Genomic DNA, 7,577 nt, shown 5'->3' with positions numbered 1-7,577 from the left:
TATAAGAATATTTGAATTTGACTCGATCAATAAGTCGAGCTACTCGAGCTCGAGCTCGACTCGATAATAATCGAACCGAATTTGAGTTTTCTTCGAATCGAACCCGAGTAGCTTGCGAGTACTAATGTATCATTTATACCCCTAGACGCAACCTAGCTATGTTTAGTCCCAAACGTGATCATTCCAACGAAGTTTAAAGTCCTTAAATTTGAAAACTACGATGGGACTAAATGCCTAGTAACTCACGTTATCATGTATTATCGCAAAATGGTTGTCCATACTCATAATAAGAAATTATTGATGCATGTCTTTCAAGATAGCTTTATGGGCTCTGTGACGAGATGGTACATGCAGTTGGATCAAGCCTGTATCCATTCTTGAAATAATTTGGCAAAAGCGTTTGTAACCCAATATAGACATATAATGGACTTACCATCTGATCACTTTTCCCTACAAAGTATGAAAAAAAAATCATAAAAAGTTTCAAGCAATATGCTTAAAGACGGAGAGATGTTGCTTCTTAAGTCCAACCACCCTCCACAGAGAAAGAGGTAACAATATTTTTTGTCAGTTTTCTTAAGTCTTTTTATTATGAAAGATTAATAGAAAATGCTATGAAAAACTTTGCCAACATGGTTATATCAGGTAAGATGATTAAAAATGCCATTAAGAATGATAAATTAGATGGAAGAGAGACAACCAGTTGTAAAAAAAAATGGCTCACCTAAGAAGAAAGAAGAAAAAGCTTATATTATGAGTTATAAGGGCCAACAGTTTAGAAGTTATGTTTCTTTTTATAACTAGCCTATGTATCCGACCCAAATAGCCATTACCAATTACCCATATCAACCATCATACCAGTAAGTTTACCGACCCATACTTCAACCACAACTATCCACTCACATATACAATTCATTCACCAAACCTTAAGTAAAATTACCCCTAAACCAAATACCTAGCCAAGTAATTCAAGAGGGCCACGAAACAATTAAAAAAAGGTCTCTTTTGACCCCATCCATATGCCTTATGCAGACTTACTCCCTGGAGAAAAATTTAGTAGCCCATGTCTCTATAAATCCCGTGAAACCACCTTTCCTTAAATGGTATGACCCAAATGCCTATTGTGATTACCATTATGGGGTAGCAGGCCATTTTACTGAAAACTTTATTGCTTTGAAATACAAGGTGCGAAACTTGATAAAAAAAAGCTTGATAAGTTTTGAAGAAAAAAGGGCACATAATGTTAATGGTAACTCTTTGCCAACCCATATTGGGGCAACAATTAATGTCATACATAAGGATCAAGCCAACCAGATCAAAATAAGAGTGGATAAAATCAAAACCCTTTTAGCTAAAGTGTTTGATGCCTTATTTTAGGTAAAAATATTATACCTAGTGGACTCACGTACCTATTATGGAGAGTATAATCTAACCCAAATGTGTAAATACCATAAAAGAGCTATAAGGTATTTGATCAAAAATTATGATCAATTTTGCTAAATGTTGCAACAACTGATGGATTCATTCCAAATCAAGTTTTATAAAGATGAGAAAGGCTTAAGAAATGCATAGATATCCACCATTGAGTAGGTTTCAAGGCCCGTCTTAAAACTAATGACAATATATTACAAGAGGCCAAAGCCAGTGGAGAGTCAACCTACCTCTAAATCGATTATAACTTTTAAAATTTCTAGTCTCTTATCATATCGGAGTAATAAAATGATACTATGAAAATAGAATTATGATGTTACAATGATAAGGTCAAATGAAAAAGATATGTCAAGCAATTTTGATATGGCAAATATAATCAGAGTGGGTGGCATGATTAGAAGTGAAAGGTGCAACTCTCCATAAATATTAGAGAAGGCCAACAAGAAGAAAAAAAAAGTTGAAAAAGAAGAAGAGAATAAGAAAGATCCTATGGTAGCACCAAGTTAAGAGTACTAAAAACCTATTTCTGAAAATGAGACTTGTGAGCTTCTGAGGTTAATCAAACATAACAAGTATAACATGGTAGAATAGCTGAACAAAATACCAACTAGGATCTCATTTTTACCACTGTTGTTGAATTTAAAGCCTTATCGTAATGCTTTATTGAAGGTTTTAAATCAGACATATATATCTCATAATGTATCTATAGAATACGTAGATAACCTTGTAAAAAATTCGGTGACCTCAAACTATATTACTTTTAATGATGATGAGATCCATTTAGAAAGGAAAGAAAGTACTAAAGCTCTGCATATTATAGTTAGATGTAAGAGCTATACAATGGTAAAAGTTCTTATAGATAATGGCTCTGCGATTAATGTGATACTTTTGTTCACTCTGGCTAGGTTGCCCGTTGACATGTCGTATATAAGAACTAGCCATATGGTTGTTAGAACTTTTAATAGAGCCAGACGAGAGGTGGTAGATGATATTGAAATACAATTACAAATCGAGCCATGTGATTTCAATGTCAAGTTTCAAGTGATGAATATTTCACCACCATATAGTTATTTATTAGGTAGGTCATGGATCTATATGGCGAGCACTATCCCATCCTCGCTACACTAAAAAATAAAGTTCATTATTGATAGGAAGTTAATGTCTGTGTCAGAGGAAGAAGATTTACTTGTGACCTAGCCAATAAATACCCCATATGTAAAAACTATAGATAAAGCTGTAAAGTGTTATTATAGGTTCTTTGAGCTTGTTAATGCAACTTATGTTGGCGAACGATCTAAACTGTATATGCCATAATTGTCAGCAACTACCAAGATGGTTGTTAAACAGATAATTAAAAAGGGGTGGCATCCCAAAAAATGACTAGAAAAGAAGCAAGAAAAAATTCAAAAGCTACCAGCTGTAATCAGTAACCAAAAGAGATTTGGATTAGGGTATAAGCCTACCAAAGTGGATAAAGAGAAGCTAATGAAAATAGAAAAAAAAAAAAAAAAGAGGATGGCCAAGTTTAAAGGACAAGAGCTAGAGTCAAGAAAAATGACTATTCCCTATCTTTATGACATTTTTTCGATCAGAGGGATGTATTTAACCTGAAAATGATAATCGAGATATGGGGCTGAAGAATCTTTTTTTTAACTTACCATTCAAATGGTGGAAGTAGAAGCATTTGATGATCAAGATAAAGAGCTATTGGTGTATCTAACCCCGCAAGGTTTAGAGTTGAAGAATTGGGAGGTCATAGAGCTACCTATTGTTCTTGAATCTTTCCAAAAGTAATATAGTGAATAAAATTCCTATACTTCTGCCCAAAAGTACTAGGATTTATTTTCTTGTGTATGGGCCATTTATTCATTTTAATAAAAAGATTGATGTGATACATTTTCATTTCTTATGTCCATTCTCATTCCATACATCTTGTTGATATTTCTCATTTATTACTTATTTTTAGGTACCCGAATAATAAATATGAAGATAATCATAATAGTAACCCAATATTTGACTTTGAAAATCTAATCTATACTGGTGAACTTGATCATGAATAGGACTTAGATGATGACACTTTACGTCCTATCCTAGTGAAATTGGTAGAACAAAAAAAAAATCAATTGAACTTCATCAAGAAAATACAAAATTAATAAATCTGAAAGATGATAATAATAAAAAAAAGTTAAAATAGGCATGTTATTACCTCTAAATGATAGACAAAGGTTAAAAAAGTTGCTTTGTGAATATATGGACATCTTTGCATGGTCCTACCAAGACATGCTTAGACTTAGTACTGAAATAGTAGAGCATAAGCTACCTTTAAAGCTAGAGAATAAGTCGATGCAACAGAAATTAAGATGGATGAAGCTTGAAATGTTATTAAAGATTAAGGAAAAAGTGAAAAAAGAGTTTGATGAAGGTATTTTAAAGGTGGTTAAGTGTCCAAAATGGGTAGCAAACATAATCCTAGTACTGAAAAAGGATGGAAAAAGTTTGAATGTATATTGATTATCGAGATTTAAATAAGATAAGCCCAAAGAATAACTTTTCCTCACCTCACATTGACACTTTAGTAGACAACATAGCCAAACATTCCATATTTTTTTTATGGATGAATTTTCAGGGTATAATCAAATCAAAATGGCTAAGGATGACATGGAAAAGATTATTTTTGTAACTATGTAGGAAACATTTTGCTACAAAATGATGTCTTTCGGACTGTAAAATATTGGGGCCATTTACCAAAGAGTTATGATAACTCTCTTTCATGACATGATACATAAAGAAATAGAGGTGTATGTGGATGATATGATTGTGAAGTCTAAGGAAGGAGAAGATCATGTTGCCAACCTTTAAAAATTATTTAAAAAGTTGAGAAAATTTTAGCTTAAATTGAATCTATCTAAATGTACATTTAGGACTAAGACAAGGAAACTATTAGGTTTTATAGTCAGTGAAAAAAAAATAGAGATGGACTTGATAAAATCTGGGTCCTCCAAGATCTATCATCTCCATGCACACCAAAAGAGGTATAAGGATGCTTGGAGAGATTGAATTATATATCTCGATTCATTTCCTAGCTCACTCTTAAATGTAACCCTTTTTCAAACTCTTTTGTAAAGATCGCTCTGAAAAATAGGATGATGAATGTTAGAAAACTTTCGACAAGGTCAAAGAATATTTGTCAAATCCACCTGTATAGGTATCCTTTATTCTAGGAAAACCATTGATTCTATATTTAACAGTGAATGAAAGTTTGATAAGATGTGTATTGGGGCAATAGGATAAAACAAGTAAAAAAGAACGAGCTATTTACTAGTTAAGCAAGAAATTCACTTAATATGAGTTGAAGTACTCCTCATTGAAAAAAATGTGTTATGTCTTAGCTTGGACGACTCATCAACTTGGGCAATACATGCTATACCATATCACATGGCTCATAACAAAGTTAGATCCATCTCAAATATATTTTTGAAAAATCTTCGCTATCTGGAAGAATTGCTCGATAGCAGGTAATGCTTTTCGAATACGATATTATCTATGTAACTCAAAAAGTGATTAAAGAAAGTGCCATAGCTGAATTTTTTACAGAACGAATTGCTGATGATTATGAACCGATGAAGCTCGATTTCCCAGATGAAGATCTAATGGTTGTTTCTTAAGTTGGTAAGGAAATTATGGAGCAGTCTTGAAAAATGTACTTTGATGGAGCTATAAATGTCTTAGCGCATAGAATTGGGAAATTTTGATATCTTTAAAAGGAAATTATGTCCCCATTACAGTAAGATTAAACTTCGATTGCACTAATAATGTGGCTGAATATAATGCTTGTGTTATGGGCTTGCAAGCGACAATTGAAAGAAAAATCAAAGTATTAGAAACCTATAGAGACTCAGCTTTGGTTATTTACCAATTTAGAGGAAAATAGGAAATAGGGTATGCGAAGCTGATAAAATATCACAAGTATGTCACGAACTTAGTTTAACAATTTGAGAAGATTCAATATAATATCTGCCTAGAGAAGATAATCAAATTGCTAATGCCCTAGCTATATTGGCAGCTATGATCAAAATGAAGACAGATATTGAAATTTAACCCATAAAGCTTGATGTGAGAGAATTCCCAATGCATTATTCATATGTCAAAAAAGAGATTAATGGGAAACCTTAGTATCATGACATTTTATAGTATCTGAAGAATCAACAATACCTAGAGCATGCAATTGAAAATGATAAAAAGATCATTAGAAGATTGGCCATGGGTTTCTTTCTTGAGGAAAATATTTTATATAAAAGGAATCAAGATCTAATTCTCCTAAGATGTACGAATACAACAGAAGTATGAAAAATCATGGAAAAAGTTCATAATGAGAATTGTGAAGCTCATACAATTGGCCATATGATGGCAAGACAAATTATGAGGGTATGGTATTATTGGTCGACCATGAATAGTGACTGCATAGATTATGCTAAAAAATGCCATAAGTGTTAAATCTACGTAAATAAAATATATGCCCATCCAAATGTTTTACATGTTATAGCACCTCCATGGCCATTTTCGATGTGGGGCATGGATGTTATCGAACCCGCGCTGAAGGCTTCAAATGGACATAAATTCATTTTTGTAATGATTGATTATTTCACTAAATGGGTTAAGGTTGCATCATATGCCAGTAAAACACGATCGGTGGTATGTAAATTCATTAAGAAAAAAGTAACGTGCAGATATGTGCTTCTAAAAAGAATTATATCAAATAATGCCAAAAATTTTAATAGTAAGATGATGAAAAAGATATGTGCCCAGTTTTAGATCAAGCATCATAACTCGATACCCTATCATCCGAAAATTAAAAGGGCAGTAGAAGCAGCAAATAAGAATATTAAAAAGATTATTGAGAAAATGATCGAGACTTATAAAGATTGGCATGAGAAGTTATCTTTTGCTTTGTACGCTTATCAAACATCAGTACGTACCTCTACTAGGGTAACCCTATTTTCTTTGGTCTATAGGATAGAAGCAATGCTGAGAATCTTAAGGAAAGTTGGTTGGAAGAAGTCGAATGAATCCAAGAATATTATGAGTAATTGAATTTTATTAAGGAGAAAAGATTGACAGCACTATGTCATGGGCAGTTATACCAAAAGAGAATGATATGGGCACTTGACAAGAAAATTCAACCCTAATGTTTTCATGAATGAGAGTTGGTTTTGAAAAGGATTTTTCCATGTCAACATGACAATAGAGGAAAATAGACTCCAAATTGGAAAAGTTCATATGTTGTTAAGAAAGTGTTCTCAAGAGAAGCTGTAATCCTAACAGAAATGGATGGAGAAGACTTGCCCAATCTAACAAATTCAAATGCTATGAAAAAGTACTTTTCTTACCAAAAAGAAACAAAACTCAAATTGAAAATCATAAAGGGCAGTTTAAGTTAAAAAAAAAAAAAAACTCAAATTGAAAACCTATAAATGGTGGTTTGAGTTCAAAAACAAAAAAAAAAAGAGCTCAAATTGAAAACCCATAAAACGTAATTTAAGTTCAAAAAAAAAAAAGAAAAAAAAAAGAACTCAAATTGAAAACCTATAAAGGGCAATTTGAGTTTCAAAAAATTGGGGGATCAAAGTGAAAACCCATAAAAAGCAGTTTGAGGATATTTAAGTTAAAAGCCCAAAAAGGTAGCATAGAGGTTTAAGACATTACTTTCATGGCGCAATGGGGCAAGTATGATTTGATGAACTCAACAAGATCAAGGATTCTAGTTTGATGGTTTTAGAAGAAAACTCTAGGTTACTTTGATCATGATTATTTGACAACCCACTTTAGCCTATCTTTGTAACTCAGTCTCATTCAATCAATAAAATCTATTTCTTTCTTGATGTCAACACTAACCTCATTTATTATTTTCATTTTCTTTTGTCTGCCCTTTACCCTGGTAAGAAGAAATGCGTATTTGTTTTACATTTGTCGTTATATTGAAATGATAATGAATGAACAAATAATGATATGAAAATTCTCTTTATTGCTCTAGAAAGCTAAGAGTGGCATGGGTAAGCGAAATGAAAGCAATGGAAACTTAGTGAAATGGTGATCTCAGTTTAGCCGAAACTAGAAACAATGATAGTTTGATTCCTTAACCAAATATG

The sequence above is a fragment of the Durio zibethinus genome, chromosome 10 (assembly GCF_047325235.1).
Source record: "Durio zibethinus cultivar Kanyao isolate XHJ-2024 chromosome 10, ASM4732523v1, whole genome shotgun sequence".
NCBI lineage: Eukaryota > Viridiplantae > Streptophyta > Magnoliopsida > Malvales > Malvaceae > Durio > Durio zibethinus.
This window is presented reverse-complemented; position numbering follows the sequence as displayed.